Below are 24,779 nucleotides of genomic sequence, written 5' to 3'. Positions count from 1 at the left end.
GCTGAAACACCAGACTAAGATGCATCCAAACTCAGAGGAAGGCAATGGTAAACCAACTCTGAATATCTCTTACCACGAAAACCCTATGAACAGAGTATCCAAAATGCAACATGAGATAGTGCTGGAAGATAAGACCCCCAGGTCAGAAGGCACTCACCAAGCTACTGAGGAAGAACAAAGGACAAGTACGAGTAGCGCTGTGACTAATGATACAGTTGGGTCAAAGCCGAAAGGAAGCCCAGAGGCTGATGCGCACAGATGCGAAAGGAGAGTCCAGAGTTGTACAATGCACACAACAGGAACATGGAATGTGAGAAGCATGAACCAGGGAAAGTTAGAAATTGTCAAGCAAGAAATGGAACGCATCAACATTACAATACTTGGTGTGAGTGAACTAAAATGGATGGGAATGGGACATCTTCAATCAGGTAACTACAAAATATTTTATGCAGGAAATGAGAAATTAAGAAGAAATAGGGTTGCTTTAATAGTGAGAAGTGATGTAGCAAGAGCAATTAGGAGCTACAGTGCAATGTCTGAGCGAGTTATATCAATGAGATTAAATGGGAAACCTATCAACATAACCATCATCCAAGTCTATGCTCCGGCGACAAATGCAGAAGAAGAGGAACTGGAGAGATTTTACGCAGAAGTACAGGAAGAAATTGATCACACACCACAACAAGATGTGCTGATATTTTATTTATTTATTTATTATTTCAATTTATATACCGCCCTTAGCGAAATAGCTCTCAGGGCGGTGAACAAACAAAATAAAATACAATATATCATAATAAAAATACAAAAACATATACAAACAAACAACGAAAAGCACAGCAAAAACAAAATAAATACTACAAAAATTAAAATACAGATTAAAAGATTAAAAAAGTTAAGAAGATTAAAATGCCTGGGAGCATATAAAGGTCTTTACCTGGCGCCGAAAAGATGGAAGTGTAGGCGCCAGGCGTACCTCTTTGGGGAGGCTGTTCCACAACTCAGGGGCCACCACAGAAAAGGCCCTAGATCTCGTAACCACCCTCCGGGCTTCCCGATGGGTTGGTACCCGGAGGAGGGCCTTAGATTCTGAACGAAGTGAACGGGTAGGTTCATAGCGAGAGAGGCGTTCCACAAGGTATTGATAATCATGGGGGATTGGAATGCAGAAGTAGGGAACAGAGAAGAATTAGGAATTGTGGGGAAATGTGGCCTAGGAGACAGAAATGAAGCAGGAGAAAGACATTGAATTCTGTGAAGCCAATAATTTGTTTCTTGCAAACACATTTTTTAAACAACTGAAAAGATGACTGTACACGTGGACATCACCAAATGGTCAATATAGGAATCAAATTATTTGGTAGCAGAAGATGGAGAAGTTCCATACTTTCTGCGAAAACAAGACCAGGAGCAGACTCTGGTACAGATCATGACCTGGTTGTATAAAAAATCAGAGTAAAGCTAAAGAAGAACAACAAAGCAATCATAATACCAAAATACAATTTAAATAACATCCCAGAAGCATATAGAGATCAAATAAGGAACAGGTTTGAGGCTTTAAACTTAGTTGACAGAGAACCAGAAGAACTATGGAATGAAGTCAGAGACGTTATCAGGGAAGAATGCAAAAAGACAATACCTCTAGTTAAAAAGAGAAAAAGACCTCAATGGATGACTGAAGAAACTCTTCAAATGGTTAAAGAGAGAAGGAAAGCAAAAGCAAAAGAAGATAGAAATACAGTCAGAACCCTAAATGCAACAATACAGCGACTAGTACGTAGGGACAAAAAGAACTATTGCAATAGTTACTGTATAGAAATAGAAGAGGACAACAAAAAGGGAAGAACAAGAGCCCTATTCCAAAAGATTAGAGAAATGAAAGGGAAATTTAAACCAAGAGTAGGGATGTTGAATATCAACAGGGGAGCACACTGAATGACTGAGATGAAATAAAAGGAAGATGGAAGCAATACACTGAAGAACGCTATAAAACAGATGCCAGGATGACAGATTCATTCACAGAGGAACCATATGATGAAGAAACAGAAATTTTAGAATGTGAGGTGAAAGCTGCTCTTAAAATACTTGGAAGAAACAAATCACCAGGAATATATGGCATACCAATAGAGTTGCTACAAGCTACTGAGACTGAATCTGTCCAAATTTTGACAAAAATCAGTCAAGAAATATGGAAAACTAAACAGTGGCCCACAGACTGGAAGCGTTCCATATACATCCCAACTTCAAAGAAAGGGGATCCCAGGAATGCTGTAATTATCGAACTATTGCCTTAATATCCCATGCAAGTAAAGTAATGCTCAACATTCTACAACAAAGGCTCTTACCATATATGGTGTGAGAAATGCCAGACGTCCAAGCCGGATTTAGAAAGGGAAGAGGCACCAGAGATTATATTGCAAGCATATGTTGGATAACGGAACGGAGCGAGGAATTTCAGAAGAAAATCACCCTGTGCTTTATAGATTACAGCAAAGCCTTTGACTGTGTAGATCATGAAAAACTATGGAATGCTTTAAAAGAAATGGGGTGCCACAGCATCTGATTGTCCTGATGCGCAACCTATACTCTGCACAAGAGGCTACTGTAAGGACAGAATATGGAGAAACCGATTGGTTCCCCATCAGAAAGGGTGTGAGACGGGTGTATTTTATCACCCTATTTATTTAATCTATACGCAGAACATATCATACGGAAGGCGGGATTGGACCAAGATGAAGGAGGTGTGAAAACTGGAGGGAGAAATATCAATAATTTAAGATATGCAGACGATACCATACTGCTAGCAGAAACCAGTAATGATTTGAAACGAATGCTGATGAAAGTTCAAGAGGAAAGCACAAAAGCAGGACTACAGCTGAATGTCAAAAAGACTAAAGTAATAACAACAGAAGATTTATGTAACTTTAAAGTTGACAATGACAATGGAGACAATGACAATGGAGACAGTAGTCAAGAAATCAGAAGAAGGCTAGGACTGGAGAGGGCAGCTATGAGAGAACTAGAAAAGGTCCTCAAATGCAAAGATGTTTCACAGCATACTAAAGTCAGGATCATCCAGACCATGGTATTTCCGATCTCTATGTATGGATGTGAAAGTTGGACAGTGAAAAAAGGGGATAAGAGAAAAATCAACTCATTTGAAATGTGGTGTTGGAGGAGAGATTTGCCGATACCATGGACTGAGAAAAAGACAAAGAATTGGGTATGAGAGCAAATTAAACCAGAACTATCACTAGAAGCTAAAATGATGAAACTGAGGTTATCATACTTTGGACACATCATGGGAAGACATGATTCACTAGAAAAGACAATAATGCTGGGGAAAACAGAAGGGAGTAGAAAAAGAGGAAGGCCAAACAAGAGATGGATTGATTCCATAAAGGAAGCCATAGACCTGAACTCACAAGATCTGAACATGGTGGTTCAGGACAGATGCTCTTGGAGGTCGCTGATTCATAGGGTCGCCATAATTGACTTGGAGACACATAACAACAAATAATTTGTTAAGGGTGCTGAGAGTTATTAGGAGACTCCTATTCCCCTCACAAAGTTACAGTTCCCAAAGTTATCTGGTGAGATGGCCTCAGACCATCTGTATCTCATGAACACACAGGACTGAGGATTCTTGCATCTCCCCTTGGTCCATATCTACTCAGATAACTTATATGACAAATGTTGTGGTCACCTGAGCTTCAACAGATTTTGCCAGCAGTTAGGTCTGGCTAGGTGAACCAACTGGGTGGAGATCTCACCTAAGAGCTTTCTTAAGTCTAGAGCTATCTCAAGTAAATAATGAAAGATCAACAATGGAAATCTTTATTGGTTTCTATTTATTATAAACATCTAATTTACTATATATTTTATGCTACATGTGGACATAGCCATATATTAGAGCACATACATAGGAGATGTACACTAACATATTACATTTCACAGTACAGCATACACCACATTACATTTCCATCAATAAAGGGGTAATCTCACCCTTGTTGTGTGTGGACCTCAACACTCAGAATAGATGTTCTCTTTGACCAGCATCAAGGACAACTGGTAAAAATCCCTAAACTGTCTGCCTTTTATAGTTTTTGTTTGTATCTATCTAGACTTTGTCAGTGCATGTGCATATTAATACTATCCTCTTATTTCTAACTTTTAAATTACATTTAAACTCTCATCCTAACTCTGCATCTTGATGCTGATGGTATATTCTGATACTTTTTCCTGACTCACCCCTAAACAGCTTCAGCCATACATAGACACAATTGTTGGCTGAATGTCCAGACTCCTTATCAAATGTTGATACTTCATAGGGAACATTGACTTAGAACTACAATAAACAAAACTCAAAGGAAAAAAATCTTCAACTGGCAGCTTGTCTTTTTATTCTCATTTTGGCTTGTATCTTTTGCAACATCACCAATTCTGTTCCACATAATTTATTTATAAAGAGCTCAAGATGGCCAATTTCTATAAATAGAGGCAGCCTATGACACTAAGAGGCATTGACTGTTAAACCACTCTGAGAATTGTAGCTCTGCGAGGGAACAGGGGTCTCCTAGCAACTCTTTGCATCCTTAACAAACTACACTACCCGGGATTCTTAGGGGGAAGCCATGCCTATTTAAAGTGGTATGATACTGCTTTACATGTATGTTGATTATTCAGTCCCCGGACTGCTATGGTGTGTTTTGTAGAGAACAGAATAATTATTTACATTTGAAACAAAAGGGCTTTTTTGACATGAGAATATTCTGTATTGAGTGTTAATCCTTTTGTGTGATTCCTGTTACCTTAACTTTGTTTTCTCAGGGTAAAACTTTGACTGATCAGCTTCTCCTTTTGTGTATATTCCCATGCCTTTGGCTTGTAATCTATTATTAAAGTGCTTATTTGAATTTGGGAAGGGCATGTGTTTTCTTTTATTGACAAAATTCGGTAGTTAAAAGAAATCTAGAAGAACTGTAAACCCGAGGAATAAACTATAAACCTGAGGTGTATATTATCTTGGGGGTGGGTTGGTGTTGCTGTTTTTTATTTGGAGTGGTGGAGGATTCTGTAATGAAGCATTCTATCTTCATGGTGTTTTACACTTAAAAGAACATTATTCATGTAAACACTGTCTGGTGCTTAAATGCTACCATTTTACTTCAAAGATTTTCAAGACCTCACATAGAAGTAACAGTTCAAATCTTTTAACATGACTACAGATTTTTCCCCACAGTGCCTCAGTACAGCATATGTATATGGCAATCAGCTTTCCTGGTTCTAGATGAATTGGGGGTGAGGTCATGTATGTGTGGCTGCTGCGTGTGCAGCTCCATTTGCTCATCTGCCAGCTTGCCTGAGCTTCTGCTAGATTTATTCCGTGTGTGCTCCTGCTCCCCACAAAACACCTGACTGACGCATTCCGAGTCTGTAACTAGGGCTGCAAATACATGACGCCTCTCTTGCCATGCAGCTGACGAGCGAGGCATAGTTGCGGATGGGGGCGAAGCTGCTGCCTCCATCTTTCAATGGGGCAATGTCGCGTGTCGTGACTATTACGCACGTGTGATGTGCAGCATGGAGGGGCGGAGCTTATGGGCCTATTTAAGCCCAGCCGCACCTCCTACCTTCCTCTTTGCCTGTGCGACGCCCACCCTGCCCTCCCTCTTTTATGGTGTGCCTAGGGGTCGCTTCAGGGCCGAGTAGGAATTTTTATCCTGCCCACCCTCGTTGGCGGGCAGGTTTTTCACCTGCTCCACACTATGGGAGTGGGAGGGGATTGGGTTAGGGGGCGTTGTGATCAATAGGTGGTTTTGGCTAATCTGGCTAATTTGACATATTGAAAGTTTAATGCCCTAGTGGGCAGATCATTATAACACTGGTATGGGAAGGTGCGGGAAAGGAAATAGGTAAGGATAGCTAGGTGGCCCCCTTAGGCACCTTTGGAGGTGATTGGCGGTTCCGGAGGCCTGTCTGTCAGGGCTTTTCCGGCTCAAGGGCAGGATATGGGCTGCCTCTGGGGCCAACTTATCTCATCTACCCAAGGGTTATCCGGCCCCGGGTGGGGATGACGTGGGAAGGCCCCCCTACTCACCTACAAGGTGTGGTAAGGGGTAAGCACATGGGCTTGCCCTTGCCCCAGTAGGGGCTGGTCGACTGAGAGCTATATGGCAAGCTGCTTGCTTATAGATAGTTCCCGCACCTAGGTTTCCTTCTGCAGGTCACTTTAAATTGGGTTTTGTTTACTGTAATTTAATAAAGTGGCCCTTGTTCAACCCAAGCTGATGTCTCTGTGTTTTATTTCGCCCCTCAACTGCAAATAGCGTGCACTTGATTGGTGCTGGTTACATTTAAACCACAGGACTTCTCCCAAAGAATCTTGGGAATAGTAGTTTGTTAAGGGTGCTTAGAATTGCACTCTGTGTGGGGTAAACTACACTTCCCAGGATTCTTTGTGGGAAGCCATGTGCTTTAAGAGTATGGTGTTGATGTATCATTACAACAGTGCTTATTAATTAATTGATATCATGCCTTTTAGAATAAAAATCATTCCAAGGTAGCATTCAACAAAATTAAAGCAACAATAAAACACACACTAAAACTATACGCCACAAGTTACCAAAGAATAAAATGTAGCACAAAGTCTTGAGTTAGGCTCCATGAAGAAAGTTCATTTTTTAAGCATTGTATGGAAAGCAGAGGATCTCCTTGTGTCTAGTGAATTCCTTTCATCATGGTGGCTGTAAAGGATTGAAAATGAAGTAAAAGAGCTGCTTCACACTGTCACAATCTCATTGATCTGAAGAGCATCCAAAATGCAACTGACGATCCATGCCTAATAAATCCAAAGCAAAGACAATTAAACTAATAGGCAGAAATTGTGGCAGAATGCAGTATCCTTATACTATAGACATGCATTCTGTTTTTATTCCTCTTACCCCTGGTCGTTTTCAAGCCCATTGTTATCTTAGCCTTTGAAATGTAAAAAATGGGACATCAAAGAAATATTGTGATGGTCAAAGAAATGTAGCAAAAAGTCTACATAATAAATGCTTAACACCAGAGATTTACCTCTTGCCTCATGAAGCTATCCATTGTAGCAATGAAGCTGGAAAACAAATCATGAAATTGTTTGTAGAAGAGTCAATACATTGCATATTAAACAATGTAACAACTGCATGCATTCTGCAATTGAAGAATTGTGCTTCCAATTTTAGTTATAACTTAGAGTTTATGTACTATTCCTTTGATATGTCAGAAAAAAGGCAGTAAAACTAGTGTAAGTATGGCATTGTGGATACAGAGGCAGGTAGATTCAAATACGGTTCACATACCCATACCTAGAAATGATGTGCATTTAGCTGACAGTGAGCAACTGTACATGTGGGAATATGTTGTCAGGTTTCAACTATTGTAAGGGTTCTCAGAAGGCAGATAGGGAACAACCACTTACCCTATTCAATGATTATATGATCAAGGGCAGTGATTTTCACTGTAGGGAACTAGATTTATGTTCAACAGAACAAGCTACTTAGAGATGTTATGGAATATCATTCCTGATCATTTTCAACTGTAGTAGAATTTATGCAAGAATATGCCAGGGGCACATTATGTTTAGGATGCCATGCCCAGAGCTTGGAAAAGTTACTTTTTTGAACTACAACTCCCATAAGCCCCAGCCAGCATGGCCACTGGATTGGGCTGATAGGAATTGTAGTTCAAAAAAATAACTTTCCCAAGCTCTGGCCATGCCTTAGTGTAGCAGGGGATGAGGCAGGGCATAGACTCCCCTACTACACAGGCAACTGCCAGATCCACCAGATTACTCTAGCTCAGAATTCTCTACAATGGCTGGCAGAGGCTATTCTGGATTTCAGACAGGAGTCTTTTCCAGGCCCTCTTGGAGATACTAGGGACTGAGCCTGGAACCTCCTGCATACAAAGCATATTAATTTATTTATTTCATTTATACCCCACTTTTCCTCCCAGAAGCTCACTGTGGAATACAAACACACCTCTCCATCTCTTAATTTTATCCTCACAACAACACTGTGAAGTAGGTTAGGCTGAGAGACAGTGACTGGCCCAAGGTCACCCAGAGAGCTTCATGGCCAAAGAGGGATTTCAACCCTAGTCTCCCAAGTCCCAGTCTGACACTCTAATCACTATACCACACTGGGTTCTCCTACTGAGCTATAACTCTTCCTCAGTCTGTTATAGCATTATGAAAGGTATGACTCTCAGAAACTGAGCTTAAGCAATGTTCATTTACACCACTTGTGGATTTGGTGCTTGTTCTTTATGTGCATGTTTGAAAGTGCCTTCAAATTCACGTACTTACTGATGTATTCTTGGCATTGCTACCCTGGCTTTATATTTAAAATATAAAGCTTAAGAACATGAAACAATCAAGCAACTCTTCAGAGTTTCAAATCTGGAGATGCCAGGGATTGAATCTGGGACCTTCTGCATGCAAAGCATGTGCTCTACCCAATACTTGGAATGAACTAATTCAGATTAACTAATTCACTGAATTAATTCAAAGATCTCTGAATTACACATGAAAGCAGTTCCTATAATTTCCAAGTGAACTGAATGTTAATGGACCATTGGGCGATTTTCAATTCAATTCCATTCAATTCAATACATACAGGAGTTTCATCATACTTAACTCTGTGTTTGATTGTAGCAGTATATATCTGAGAAGTGATACTGCTGTTTAAACTTAAAGATTATAATTGATTGAAAAATAAATAAAACAACTGTTTGCATTAGACTGTGTGTATGTGTGTGTGTGTGTGTGTATTGGTGTTTTCTTCATCTTACATATATTTTATACTTCGGCAGAGCAGCTTATAAAATTCTGAAAGTTGGAAAAAATGCCAAGGACCATGTGAGTGAATGATTTATTTATTTATTTATTACATTTATATTCCGCCCTTCCTCCCAGAAGGAGCCTAGGGTGGCAATTATGACTTGAACTGGGATGGAATTCGTTTCTTTTTGGAGGGGGCAAAACTTGAACTGGAACTAATTTCTCTTTGGAGGGGTGAACTAGAACTGGAACTAATTCATTTTTAAAAATGAAGTCAATGAAGTAAAAATGAAGTAAGCACTGGTGCTACTTTCCCCATTTATGTGCCTGCTTGGCTGCACTGTGCACATGTTGGGAAATTGTTGGCACTCTGTTCCCAATGCATGTGCATATGGTAAAAGAGACACACGCCCAAATCTTAATGCATAATGATGTATGCATTTTCTTTTAACTCATGTAAACTTGTGTGAACAATTGGGTGCACAAAGATAAGCCTTGGGGGGGGCAGATCCCATGTTTTGTCAGGTTGCTAACAGAGATGGTTCTAAGCAAATATTTAAAAGTAGTAGTAGCAAATCATAATTCCCAAAGCATTGAATGCTTAGTTGTTTCATCCTTGCATTTGAAGACATCCATGTCCATACGCAAATTGTTTTGCAGTCTGCCTTTTCTGAAAGCTGATAAAGTTCCATCATCTGTATTTAAACTGCTTTCTCCAAGTTGGCAATATTTCTTTCTTTCCTACCTTCACATGCGTGTTTGCTTTAAAATGAGACTGTGTATTTTTACGGATGCAATTAATCCTTTATTCTACTTTTCATCTGAATCACAGGCTTCCACAAAGATGCCTGTGATTGCAGGCTACATCTTAAAATACTTTTTCACTTCTTATTGTCTCACACCATTTCCCCTATTCCTCTTGACACTTTCAGATGATTTTTGACATCTGAGAAAATATATACATCCAAATTATTAGAATGTCACTGCCTGGTCTCTGCTCAAGTCAGCCACGAGACATATCAAAGAGCATTAGAGTAAGTGGAAATTAAAAGGCAATGATATATGATCTCCTTTCTATGTTATTTATTGAAAGATCAGGTGAATGTCAACTAGAAAACACTTTCGCCTTTCTGGCTTGATTTTTGATCAAGCAATTTCCACGTTGATATTCATGTCAGCATATTTTTAGTATCCCTGCAAATTCAAAATTGACTGTTCTCTATATGTCAGCTTGGGTTGTTCAAGGCAAATTGCCACTATATTTTAGTTTATTTCTTGTCATTGCTAGAATGATTTCCCCTCCTGTTCTTATGAGCTGTTGAAAAGAAGAAGAAGCCTTCTCCAACTCCTAGACATCAGAAGCCCCTCTGCCCTCTTCCTCTTCCTACAGGGACAATAAAATCAGGGTGCCTGTTTGCCTTTTCTGTCCTCGCTCATGCAGATACACTGAAATAGGGAAGAACAGCGCAATGCTAGGTTGCAATCATGATAATACTTAGGATTTAAGTGGTAGATTGTAGTGTTCCAAGCACTTCATACACAATGTCTTAATGTTGTTGTTGTTGTCAGACCTTCTAATGTGAAATTCTTGAATTGACCAGATATAGAGACTAGTAACAGTCCAATATCCTTCCAGTAGTCCAGAATCACTTTCCTGATAACCTCCAGGCTCTGTAAGTATTACTAATTAAACTATTAGTCTGTAAGTCTGATTAGCCTCATGATTCCTGTAGGGGACTGAGATCTGAACTAGGAGCCTTCTGACAGCTGTGTCTCTTAGCTACCTCATATGGTGTAGTAACTCTCACTATATAGTAGCTACAGAGATCTGTTCCCTATAGACCAGGAGTGGGGAACCTCTATCCTAGGTTCCATTTCCACCCATTCCCCACAGACACACCAACTTGCTCCACATCTGACATCATATGTGAGCTCCAGATTATTCCTTTACACGTAGGGCTCCCTGTTAGCACCATTCAGTCTGGAACTCCCTAGAGCAGCCAAGGGGGCTGGAAGAAGCCAACTAGATTCAAAGCACTTCCTCCAAACACAGCATTTTTCCTGGGCAGAGGGAAAAAATGCCTTTTTGGAGGAAATGCTTTAAATCCAAACTGCTTCCTCCGAAAGGACTTCAAAGGATTCCATGTAACCGCAATTCAGCTGATAGGTGGCTGCAGTGACCACCTTACAGTGACACCCAAAATCATCTGTTTTCTAGGGATCCACCAGACATCTTTTTTATTTGCACTCATCATGATTTGTGCTCAGGATGCTGTCGGGAGTGTCACACATGATCCCGCTTTCAATACTGTTTGCCCCTGCAAAGGTTTTGGGGTGGTTACACTGCTTCATATCCAATCAGGATATATTGCATAACTTCCTGCTGAAATCCCATAACTTTTTATACCAGAAATGCTCTGGCTTTTGTTGCACTACATCCCTTCCTGACAGCAATAATGTGGTAGCATTGTGGAAGCATCGCAGAACAAATCATCCACAAATTCACTATTCCCATGTCGAGAACATATTGTAGAAGATACACACAATAAAACACCAGTCTGAAGGGACACATGAAGCCGCATGTTCAGAATTAATGTTAATGCCTGATTACTAGGAACTAGGTGATCAGACCACTCAACAAGCTATCTTTGTTTAGCAACCATTTTCTCTGTTTTGGTCAATTCTCTTGATCGTTCCTTGCAAAACTTTTATGTGAATGTGTATGCATGGAGGGGGAAAGTAGTAGTGGGGCTACTCTTCATCACTAGAGATGGGTGAATCAGTCAAATTCAAGTTTGCTCAGTTTCTAATTTTTCCATTCTTCAGTTCTCCATATCTCCACATCAGTTTGTGATTTATTAATGTTTTAAAAAGGCCTCATGAAAATTCATCAGTATTTTAGTGCAAATTTCTCCTAATATATACGTGTTTGTATGCAGTTTTGCCTAATTTACACATTTTTGCAGAGCAATTCTCCCTAATACAATGCATTTGGTATGTTATTTTCACTGATATATGCCCTTGTATGCACACTTTCCCCCAATATATGCATTTTTGTATACATGACTTGTCTGGAGAACTGCACTGCAAAATTTGGAGAATTTCTCATTTTCAAGGAATGCTATGTTTCAGATATCATATTGTTTCGGAAAGTGTGCATTGCGTAGGTTCATCTATAAATGTACACTGATTTGAATTTATCCCTCATCCCTACTTTCTCTACCAAGGTCTGGTGCTGGGGGGGGGATGTGTGGTGGATGCAGATGAAACCAAACTACATTGTCTAGGTGGCAATACAATAATGTACAGCCACCATCAGCATGCATGCACCAACTGTTATGAGAGAACTTACAGAAAACCAATTCTTTCTGAATGCTTACCAAGAAAGCTTGAAAACTACAGCAGCTCAAAATAAACTGAACGGAGTTCACTCATTGCTAATCTCCACTATAATAAATGTGCACTCTGACTGTGTATCCAGTGCATGTTTTTGTGCAGTCAGCACAGGTAATCCCGACTGCACTGCACACTGACAAATTTTCTTTATTAGTGTCAACTCCACGGCTGGTGTGCTATGTTTTGAAATGTCTCTGGCCACATCATTAAGCAGCTACATTTAGCTGAATTCAGGGCAGTTCATCTCAGGACAGGTCATAGGGGAAGGACTGTGGGGTCAATGGTAGAGCACATGCTTTGCATGCAAAAGGTTCGGTCTCAGTATGGCCAGGGAGGGCTAGGAGGGGCCCCTGTTTGAAACCCTGAAGAGCTACTGCCAGTCAGTGTTGATAATAGTGAACTAGATTGACCAACAACAGTCTGACTCAGTGTAAAATAGCTTTATATGTTTCCCTGCTTCCTAACCCTTCAGCAATACCAATGTAGCTGAAGGATTAGGAAGCAGAGAAACATAAAAAGCTAATTTATGCTGAGTCACATCATTGTTGGTCAATCTAGTTCACTGTTATCTGCACTGACTGCCATGAAGCAGCCATAATAATAATAATAATAATACAATTTTATTTATGAGTCGCCTATCTGGCCGAATTAACGGCCACTCTAGGCAACGTACATTACACAATAAAATACAATATAAAACCACAACCAATGAGTAATCTAAAAAACCCCCTTCCAGTTAATGGCAGCATAAAAATTAATCCACTCCAGAGATCCTGTAAGCCTGCCTGAATAGCCAGGTCTTCAAGGCCCGGCGGAACCCTATCAGGGAGGGGGCATGGCAAAGGTCAGAAGGCAGAGGGTGCCTTCCAGAGGGTGGGAGCCACAATTGAAAATGCTTTCTCTCTGGTCCGCATGAGTCTAGCAGTTTTAACTGGCGGGACTGAGAGAAGGTCTTGTGTGGCTGATCTCGTCAGGCAGCACAACTGATGATGCTGGAGGCGCTCCTTCAGATAAACTGGGCCGAAACCATATAGGGCATTAAAGGTCAACACCAACACCTTGAATTGCGCTCGGTAAGCAACTGGTAACCAGTGTAGATCTACTAACACCGAAGTGATATGATCATGGCGACGGCTGTTCTTAATTAGACGTGCCGCCGCATTCTGTATCAGCTGTAATTTCCAGACCATTTTCAAGGGTAGCCCTACGTAGAGCGCATTACAGTAGTCTAAGCGGGAGGAGACCAGGGCATGTATCACCCATGGGAGTAGATGGACAGGAAGGTAGGGTCGCAGCCTCCGTATCAGATGTAATTGATACCAAGCTGCCCGGCTCACTGCTGAAACCTGAGCCTCCATGGACAGCTGGGAGTCAAGAATGACCCCAAGGCTGTGGACCTGTTCCTTCAGGGGTAACCTCACCCCATTAAGCACCAGGTCTATAATTCCCAACCTCCTCTTATCTCCCACGAGCAACACCTCGGTCTTATTGGGATTCAGCTTCAGCCTATTCCCCTCCATCCATGGCAATTGTGTGAATCTATTATAGGTTGGGATTCAAACTTTCTGATATCCAGCAATTTGGAGAAAGTGGGGGTGGAAAATGATCAAATAGTTTTGGTGGATGGTTCCTTACCATGATGGTGCATGATCTCTTCCTTTCCTCAATTGTTACTAGTTTCCCTTATGTCATCATCATATTCACAGCAGCAAAACTCTGCTTAGTAGAGTCTATATATCCTTGGAATGACACTACATCCCACAGATACCTTTTTCCTCCAATTAAAAAGGGAGGGGGAGAAGAAGCTGCCCCTTTCTCCATAGTCAGTTCACTCTATCCTTGGCCACGCCATGGTTAGTCCACTCCATGGCCACTCCACTCTATCCTTGAAAATTGATTAAATTTGCCCCTCCCAATTGCTACCTATGAACAAAGTGGCAGATTTGGAAGGAGCATTTAATCTATCCCCCTATTAACAGAATAAATGAAAACCAATCCTTCCATTTTCCCACAGATCTCAAAAGACAAGTGATGAGGAGACTAAAGTCACCATACACTTAATTAACACTTGTACTTGTACTGGGAATATTTTACCAGCTTCAACAACTCATCCTGTATGAATACTGAGAAAGCTAATGAGACAGTTACAGTGTTTTTTTAAGTAGTGCAAACAGGACAACTTAGATCACATTCTGCCAATGCATACATTTTCCCCAAAAGGTTTATCATCATCATCATTTAATAATATTATCAATATTATTTATTAATTATTTTATTTATGTGTTTGCTTAAACCTGAAGGCCCAGGGAAATCTCAAGATAAACCCACCATAAAATTAAAGGCCTAAAATATTCAAAGCCTAGAATATTTAATGACATTAAGCTTCACAATTGGTTGGAAAGCACTGATTTCTGATCTGTTTCTTATTGAAGAAATTTCTTTTTTCTTTGTGGGTCATCACCACCACTGGTGGGAGTGTCTTGTGATGACAGATGGATTAGCTCATGTAACAAATATGATGAGATGAATGGAATGTATTATTTAGTCCAGAATTGGGGAAGTTGGCTCAGGGAAGCCTAGCATTTAACTAATCCTCTCAAACAACAGCAGACAGATTCACTAATAGGTAAAAAACCTACAGCCAACAGATATTTCTATCAAAGTTGAAAAAGCAGGGAAATTGGGCAGCTATAGTGAATGCACCAGGGGAGCAGGAGACCTGACCTCCTCCCTGAGATATTGTACTGCCCTACAAATTTGTCAAAATGCAAACACAATTTGAGTTGGTCTTTCACAGTCCAATCCACTTCCTGTGTAGCTTGGAAGAATTTGGTAACGTGCCTCTGAGCATATGGTGAGTGATGGCTGGAGTGAGGACTGGAGTGGGCAGGGGAGGAGGAAGAAGGAAGAGGGGAGGGGAGGGGAGGAAGAAGGGAGAGGAGAGGGGAAGGAGGGGAAAGGCAGGTCTGATCATTTGCATGCTTATTGAGTTCAGTGGGATTTACTCCCATGCAGTCATGACTAGGATAGGTAAAACTGACCATGGGGGAGGAGGGGGGGAGGGGAGAGTATAGGGAAAGAGGAAGGGGGAGAGGGGAGCAGAAGGAGTGGGAGGGGAAGGAGGGGATTGGAAGGGGAGGGGGAAGGAGGGGTATGGAAGGGGTGGGGGAGGGATGAAGGAAGGGGGAGGGAAAGTGCAAAAGGGAGGCAATGGGAAGGAGGAGGAGGGGAGGGCAGGTTTGATCATTTGCATGCTTATTGAGTTCAGTGGGATTTACTCCCATGCAATCATGCTTGAAAATGAAACAGACTGCCTTCAAGTCGATTCCAACTTATGGCAACCCTATGCATAAGGGTTTCATGGTAAGTGGTATTCAGAGGTGGTTTACCATTGTCTTCCTCTGAGGCTGAGAGGCAGTGACTGGCCCATGGTCACCCAGTGAGCTTCATGGCTGTGTGGGGATTTGAACCAGGTCGTAGTCCAAGGATAGGTAAAACTGACCGGGGGAGGGGGAGGAGGATGACAGAGGGGAGGGGAAGGACAGGGAGGGGGAAGGAGGGGATTGGAAAGGAAAGGGAGAGGGGAAGGGAGGGATGAAGGAAGGGGAGGAAAGGGGCAAAAGGGAGGGGATAAGAGGGAGGAGGGGAGGGCAGGTTTGATCATTTGCATGCTTTTTGAGTTCAGTGGGATTTACTCCTGTACAATGATGCTTAGGATTGATGAAACTGACCTGGGGGAGGGGCAGGGAGGGGAGGAGCAGGGAGGAGAGGGGGAGGGAGAAAGGGGGAGGGCAGGGGATTGGATGAGTGGGTGGGCACTGGGCAGAGGGGATGCCCCTTTCCAAAAAGAAAACATTGTGAACAGTATCATTCTTTTTCAGGGTTTCCCCACCTTTTTATTCTACAGCACGCACATGTAGCCTCCCACACAAATTTAAACCAAAGCTGCTCCTGGCCACATCCACACCAGACCTTTATTTCACTTTAGACAGTCATGGCTTCTCCCAAAGAATCCTGGGAAGTGTAGTTAGTGAACGGTGCTGAGATTTGATAGGAGATGCCCTGTTCCCCTTAGAGAGCTTCAGTCAGAGCAGCTGACTGTTAAACCACTCTGGCCACCAGAGCTCTGTCAAGGGAATAGGAGTCTCCTCTCAGCGCCCTTCACAAACTACACTTCCGAGGATTCTGTGGCGGAAGCCATGACTGTCTCACATGAAATCAAAGTCTGGTATGGGCGTGGCCCCCTAATTAGGCAAGCCCAGCAGCTGTGAGTCTGGCTTTTAGAACACTGACAGTTGGTTCTTACTGAACATGCCCAACATTATCATTTTGGTTCAAGCCAAAATTTCTTAAATTAATTAAAAATCAGCAAGGCATTTTTTAAACTTAAACTGCAGAAGATGAAGGTCAGAGCATGGGGCAAGGTTAGTAATAGGATTACAGGTACTCTGTGAACATGGCTGATTTTAATGAATTTCAACAGATTATGAGTACTCTGACAGAAAAAAGTCCAAAAGGGGCCTGGTTTTTTCCTCTCTCTTTGAACTCTGTATTCTCTCTGACTGTTTTGTGTATCGTCATGAAAATTTAGAGGGTTGTTAAGCAGGCTTTTCTGAGTTCAGGACTATAAGTTTTGTAAGGTTTTGTTTTGAAATGATCTTATGGGAAGCAGGGCTGGCATCAGACATGCCTGGGCCCTTGGGCACCAGCTTGCCCCAGGCCCCTTCACGCATGCGTGCGTACACACACACACACACACACACACATGCCTACCTGTCTCTCGCAGGGAGGGAGCTTCTTCTGACTGCCTGTTTGCTGGCTCCATCTCTCCTGTCTTTTGTGGCTGCACGGGCTGCTACACACGCGCATCACTGCCATCAACGAATATGGCAGTGGAGGCTTCAGCCCCTTAGGAAAACCTCAGCTGCCATCTTGGTTAATGGCAGTCCTGAGCATGCAACCCACTGCAAAATACAGGAGAGACTGGTAGATGGAGCCAGTGAATAGGCGGGCAGAAGAAGCTGCCTCTCTGCTATTCGTGGCAGCTACTGTGTGGCAGATCACATTAGAGGAGCACTACTCCTCCCCCACCTTATTGAGAGGTCCATCAGGAGCCTCTGTGGCTCCAGAGGCCCTCAGCCAGGGCCCAACCTGGCCCTCCTTGGAGACTGGCCCTGATGGGAAGCATCAGAATGGCATGGGGGGTATTTTCGATTTAACATTGCAGAATGCAAAAAACCATGCTGACTATAGTATACAGCCACTCTTGTGGCTATATAATATCTGGGGGTTAGCATTTTTCCTCTTCTGTCTCCTCTGCAGTATTGAAAGCCCTTTATTTACCCTAAACAAAATCAATCCTGGCTGGTCCTTGACCGAAATAAATTTATTTAAGTCAAACAAAATCAATAGGTTGCCAATCAAGGGAGCCTTCCAAGACAATTGTTATGCTATTTTTATTTACCATCTTGAAGGCAGTGAAGGAACTTAGTCACAGAGCTAAAGTTTATTTCAGATTCCTTTTGTGCTCATATACTGACCTTAGGATGTACACGGGGAACTTCATTCAGTCCATCTAATCCCTACACTCTACATGTCCATGGGTTTTCAGTCCTTGCTGGTCCTTGCACACATCTGCATCATAGATACTATCAGGGACCAGACCTATGAGTGTGCATTGTCCCCAGAAGGGGATTGGAGCCTTGCTGGTTTGTGGTAGTGATGGAAACTATTATATCCATTTGAAGACTGAGAGAGTCTCATGGCTCATGCATGGGTAACGGAAGCATAAATTGTGATATCAGTTTCTGGTTAAGTAAGAATGAAACAAGGAAAGTCAGGATTCAGGTTAAAAAGAGGGCAGTGAAGTAGTCCTGGATTGATGGATGTGGCCACTAACAGAATGTCCCGAGGGTTGACCTGACTGAGAAGGATTTATGTATGGTTCCAAATCTGGAGACCAGGGTGATGGCCAACAAAGGGGTGGACATCATCATCATCATCATCATCATTTCCAACTAAGTTTTAGAGTATAGCCACTGAAATTAATATACCTAAGTTAGTCATGTTCATTAATTTCAGCAGCTCTTCTCAGAGTAGGACTACCATTAGCTACAACCCATAGTTTCACTCCAGTTACAAAAACAAGGAACAGTTAAGAGATTGCCAGGGTTTGCAAAGCCCCATTCACGATGATCATCTGATCAGCTCAGCCATGTCTTTCTGCCCCATGCCTGACATTTGATGTTTTCAGACAACATTTAGATAGAACATTTCTGTTTTTAATAGAAAAAGTGATCAAAACTGTACTAGAGAACAATGTGGCATAAAGTTACCTTTTTATGTTGGCTTTAAAGGGGTGTGTGGGAGTGTTACCACCTGGTTTTTTTTATTCAAGAAAACAAAGTAGGATGACATGGCCCTAGGGACATGGTAGAACCATCGGAGGCCCGCTGTAATGCATTTGCTAGACACTTCCAGGATAAAATCTTTTGCATCCGCCGGGACTTAGACTCCAATGTTATAACAGTTGAATCAAATAAGGTATCCGGAACACAGCCTTGTCCTGATTTATTGGATGAATTTCAGTTGGTACAGCTCGAGGACGTTGACAAGGTGCTTGGACAGGTGTGTGCAACCACTTCTGTATTGGATCCTTGCCCTTCTTGGCTAATAAAAGCTAGCAAGGATGGAACAGCCGGCTGGGCCAGGGAAGTTAATGCCTCATTACAAGAGGGAGTGGTCCCTGAGTGCCTAAAAGAGGCGGTAGTGAGACCGCTCCTGAAGAAATCTTCCCTGGACCCAGAAAACTTTAATAATTATAGGCCGGTAGCAAATGTTCCATTCTTGGGCAAGGTCCTGGAACGAGTGGTTGCGGGCCAGCTCCAGACACTCTTGGATGAGACCAATTATCTGGATCCATTTCAATCGGGTTTCAGTCCTGGTTTTGGCACAGATACAGCCTTGGTCGCCCTGTATGATGACCTTTGCCGGGAGAAAGACAGGGGGAGTGTAACTCTGTTGATTCTCCTTGGTTTATCAGTGGCCTTTGATACCATCGACCATGGTATCCTTCTGGGGAGACTCGCTGAGTTGGGAGTTGGAGGTACTGCCTGGCAGTGGTTCTGCTCCTACTTGGCGGATCGGCTCCAGAAGGTAGTGCATGGGGAGTATTGCTCGACACCCTGGGCTCTCCAGTATGGAGTTCTGCAGGGGTCAGTTCTATCCCCCATGCTTTTCAACATCTACATGAAGCCACTGGGCGCAGTCATCAGGAGCTTTGGAGTGTGCTGTCATCAGTATGCTGATGACACGCAGCTCTATTTCTCCTTTTCATCTCTCTCAGGTGAGGCTGTCAATGTGCTGAACCAGTGCCTGATTGCTACAATGGACTGGATGAGAGCTAATAAACTGAGGCTCAATCCTGACAAGACTGAAATGCTGTTAGTGGGTGGTTCTTCTGACCAGATGGTGGATGTTCAACCTGTCCTGGATGGGGTTGCACTCCCCCTGAAGGAGCAGGTTTGTAGCTTGGGCGTTCTTTTAAAACCATCCTTGTCACTTGAGGCTCAGGTAGCCTCAGTGGCACGGAACGCTTTCTACCAACTTCGGTTGGTAGTCCAGCTACGCCCCTATCTGGACAGAGACAATCTCGCTTCAGTTGTGCATGCTCTGGTAACCTCTAAATTAGATTACTGTAATGCGCTCTATATGGGGCTGCCTTTGAAGACGGTTCGGAAACTGCAGCTCGTGCAAAATGCAGTGGCCAGATTGTTAACAGGGACCAGGCGGTCCGAACATATAACACCGATTCTGGCCCGCTTGCACTGGCTGCCTGTATGTTTCCGGGCTCGATTCAAGGTGCTGGTTTTAACCTATAAAGCCTTACACGGCCTAGGACTGCAATACCTGATGGAACGCCTCTCCCGATATGAACCTACCCGTACACTTCGTTCAACATCGAAGGCCCTCCTCCGGGTACCTACACAGAGGGAAGCTCGGAGGATGGTAACAAGAAAAAGGGCTTTCTCAGTGGTGGCCCTCAAATTATGGAACGATCTCCCTGCTGAGGCACGCCTGGCACCAACATTATTATCTTTCCGGCGCCAGGTTAAAACATTCCTCTTCTCCTAGGCATTTTAGGCATTTTAAGCATTTTGAGCGTTTTAACATTTTAACATTTAACATCCTATTACATTCCACTATTTAGTATGCTAGTATATTGGTATTTTTAATGTGTTTAAATTGTTTAATATTGGTTTTAATTGTATTTTGATGTTTTGCTTGTTTGTTGTGAACCGCCCAGAGAGCTTCGGCTATGGGGCGGTATAGAAATTTAATAAATAAATAAATACTATGAAAGATCATCAGTATGGGGATATGGATAGCTCTTGCCTATAGACAGAGCTTGATTAAGACTGGCAGGAATCAGGTTTAGCAGCAGTCAGCGTGGCAGTCTGGGGTGGGCTGCACTCTTTCCCTGGCTTCCCAATGCCAGGGTTGCTGCTGCTTCCCAAGGCAGAGGAGGGCAAGATAGCAGGGAGAGAGTATGCTGTGGGTACAGATTGGCTCCATCTCTGTGCCTGCACCACAGCAATCTTCCCCCTGATTTGCCCCTCCCATCTTTCTCTCAGTAACTGGCAGCAACCCCAGCTTTGGGAAGCCAGATAAGCAGTGCAGCTCCAGCCCATCTTGCCCTGCTGACCTGTAATGATCTGGTGTGGCCCATTCCCCCTTGATCCCTGTGTTCGTAGTTTCATCCTACACAAACTTGGGACAAGGAAAGAGACAGGCCATATGAACTTGGTTCTGTATGGACTGTGAAGTGTTGAACTGTGAGCAAATGCTAAGTGAAAGCATAAAGCCATGGCAATGAAGAATTTGCCTGGACTGAAGTACTTCACTTGATGATTATAAGGCTGGCCTAGTACAATTGCCCTGAAGTGCTATGTTTAATAATAATAAAAAAAAATAAAGGTCAGAACATTTCTCACTCTCACAGAAAATTTCCAGGGGTATGTGCTCTAAGGCAGTTAAAAAAAATATATTGGCAAAGCTAAGTATGTCAAAATAACGTTCAGAATTTTGGAGTTATTAAAATGACTATTCAGCTGTTACAGTTTTAGACAATTAGCAATATCACATCTCTACTAGGCAAATCAATGTTTAAGGTACAATTCAGCTCATAATTTTTTTGGCAACAAAATATCAGCATCATCTGGGATATTTTCCTGGAAATTACAGACTTTGCTTTTAGTGTTCCTTGTTCATGACAGCTATTGCAAACTACTTCATTTCCTCATGGGAGGAGACTTTGACACAATTAATGAAGGATAACGGAAATTTCAGCTGCATAGAAAGGTTCCGCTGTAGTGGTGCTATTACAAAGCCTTAGCCAAAATCGCTCCTGACATTTGAGATTTGAGGATGTTCCCCCCCCCCAAAGTGGTGCAAAATGTTCAGCCTTATGTTCTTGTATCTCACCCAAATATATATATACACACACATGTATTGTTAAAAAAAATGTTGTCACCTCTCAGCTTAGGAAGACCAAACAAAAAGTGTTTATGAAGTTCTTTCCTTGCCATTATTGGGAAACAATCACCACAGACATTTCAGTTCTGACATTCCTTTTGCACGCTTCTTCATCCGTCTGCCACTTTTTGCAATGAGAAAAGTAATCAGAGATGGAGGCTTCCTTGTGTCAGTGCCTGGCTAATAGAATATCCTTCTTAGAACTCTGGAATCCAAGAGACCAGCATAAGTGTGGCAGTTCTCAAAGATGCTAAGCCTTTCAGCCTCTGAAATCCAAGCTCTCCTTCTCCTTCACTCCGTATCTAAATCACCCTTCCTCAATTAAGATCCTAAGGCAGTTTATAAAATATACATTGAAACTATAAAATATGACAATATTAAAGCTCTAATTTTTAAAAAAGCAAATACTATCAGTACAGCAGATGGGCCTCATTAATTGCAGCTGGCCTTGCCGAATCAATTTTCCCTCAAGGGTCTGGGTGAAGATGTGTGTTTTAAGTGGCATTGAAAACCAGAGAACAACAGCACTAATGTAAAAACTTTCTCTGTTCTTCTGCTCTTAGGCTGTGAGCACACTAGTTGCCTACAGCAAAGTGTTTCCATTGGCCACGCCTAGAGGGGCAATGGGTTGATTTGCCAATCAGTCATGAAATCTCTTTGAAGCTGCACATAAAAAACAACAACCCTTGAGCTGATCCCACCAGGTTTTATAGTAAAAAGGGGTGGGTTTGATTAGTGTTGTGTGCCCCCCATTTTCAGAAAAGAGAGATGGAGACATAGTGGAACTGGCACAACAGTAAATGTTTCTTTGTCCTTAGAAACAAACAAAATGATGGGCTATCCCTTCCCCTTCCTTCTTAGCAGCATCTCTGCCTTCTTTCTTTATATGTTGAAACAACCTTCTTTATATGATACAGGGCATCTAAAGAAGAATGTAGAAGAGCAAAACAACATGGTTTAGTGGAGATTTGTAGATGCTTGCTGTTAGGTTGCTTTCTTTAATGTTAAAACATTGTTACACATTCTACTGTATTTCGGTTTCCCTATGTCTGCCTTCAATACTGGAAATGTATATGTATGACAATTAATATTCCAAAACACTAAAAGGATCAGATAAGACAGGGGTGGGGAACCCTTTTCAGCTCTGATATTGGAGGAGCCTCCCTACATTGCTGCTTTCCAAGGTTGAAAGGAGCAGGTCAAGGGCGCTTCAAAGAGCAGCACTGAGAAGGGGAAGCAGTTTCCATTGAAACTGATGGGCTGTTGGCAGCTTAGCTTGCTCCAGCAAAGAAACAATCTGGAGCCCACTCTAAGCATTATCATTTATCCATTTAGAGCTTTTTCAGTCCACTCTTCATGAAAATAAATCCCAGATTGGGGAGTAACAACAAAGCACATAGTAATAATAGTAACAGCAACAACAACAACAGTTTTAAAACAACTAAGAACAGTATCACAAACAGCTCATTGAGAGTGAACAGATTCATCACTTATCAATAAATCAACCAAATGCCAACGGACATGTATTCAAAAGATGTCTGAACCCCATCAGGGTTGGCGCCAGCTGAATCTGTGAGGGGAGGGCATTCCATAATTGGGATGCCACTATAGGGAATGCCCTCTCACACATTGCTGCATAGTGCATTATGTGATCTGTGGTGGGAGAAAGACGCTTTTAGGTTTTTAGGTGTTACAGTTTTAAAGCATGGTACTAAAGCAACAGGGGACTGGGGAAACAATGGCCATGGAGAGGTATGAAACACACTGAGAAAATGGAGGGTTTTTCAGCATGCTTTATGCACATCTTTAAAAAACACTTTTAGCCTTTAAAACATTGCATCAAATTTTGGGGCAAAAATTTGGCACAGCCTTTGTTGTAGCTTTGATGATGTTATATAGATGGCAGACATTTTAAATGCTCAAGGAATTTGAAAACATTTTCAAATGGTAATTCTATTGCATCAAAAATATTTCTAGGATCTGGGCTCCATAACATGTCATCATGTTTTCCCTGATTCTTGGATTCTCCTCATCTGCCTTTATATATAAAAAAAGCCTTTTCTTCTTGATCTTGGTCCTCTCTTTGTTTTAAAAAAATGTTCAGCTGGATTCTCATATACTTAGGAACAATTGCTCAATTTCTATCCTCGCATGTTTTTTATTTCAAAATTACTTGAGCAGGTGGTTGCTATTTCTTCCTTTATAAAGCATAGTGCAATCGAATATTATCAATTTTTCTTTCTTTTTTTGTAGCTAGCTCATTATGCCAAGAATGCTCAATTGAAGATTCTTGGTCATACATTTTTTGTCAGTGCCCCAAGACTGTTCTGGCTCCCAGCTTACTGTGATCCGACTGTGGTTAAAGCATTTGTTTGCTCTCTTCTACTTCGTTTTTTAGTCTTTCCCAATATTGATTTTGAAGGCAACTAGTGCCTAATTTAAATGGACACTTCTTTCTGCTTTTGTACTCTGTTCAAAACATTATCCACAGAAGTCAATATATTCTTATATTCTTTCATTCTGACATCTAGTACTACTGTCCTAGGATTTCTCAATTTGAATCCTCAACTCTGCTAATCAAACATTTGACAGTGCAGATAAAACCCATAAACTGATACATCTGGCAGATTTCTCCTTTCTATTTATTTATTTAGTAAGAGATTTCTATACCACCCTTCACCAAAGAAGGTCACAGGGCAGTTTACAAAAACAAGATTACATAAAACATAACAAGCAAAACATTAAAATAATTCTCAGAAATTACATAAAAATGTAAAAGCATCAGCCCCTTAGTGCATCAGTCCCTGAAGGTCTGACCAAAAAGGCGAGTCTTAACCTGGTGTCTAAAATAGTGCATTTTTAAAGCAAATAACTTTACTTCATTCTTCTTTACAGCATCCTTCTAAGGTAGAGGTCATTCCCAGTTTGCTAGCAGAGACTGAAAGTGAAGATACAATGATTTTACCTTGTCATTCAAAATATCAGTGGCTTCATTCTGGCCATCGGTACCCTGTTTCCCAAGTTGCTAAGA

Source organism: Rhineura floridana, chromosome 2 (genome assembly GCF_030035675.1).
Source record: "Rhineura floridana isolate rRhiFlo1 chromosome 2, rRhiFlo1.hap2, whole genome shotgun sequence".
Lineage (NCBI taxonomy): Eukaryota > Metazoa > Chordata > Lepidosauria > Squamata > Rhineuridae > Rhineura > Rhineura floridana.
The sequence above is the reverse complement of the archived record's forward strand: the minus strand, read 5'-3'. Positions refer to the sequence as shown.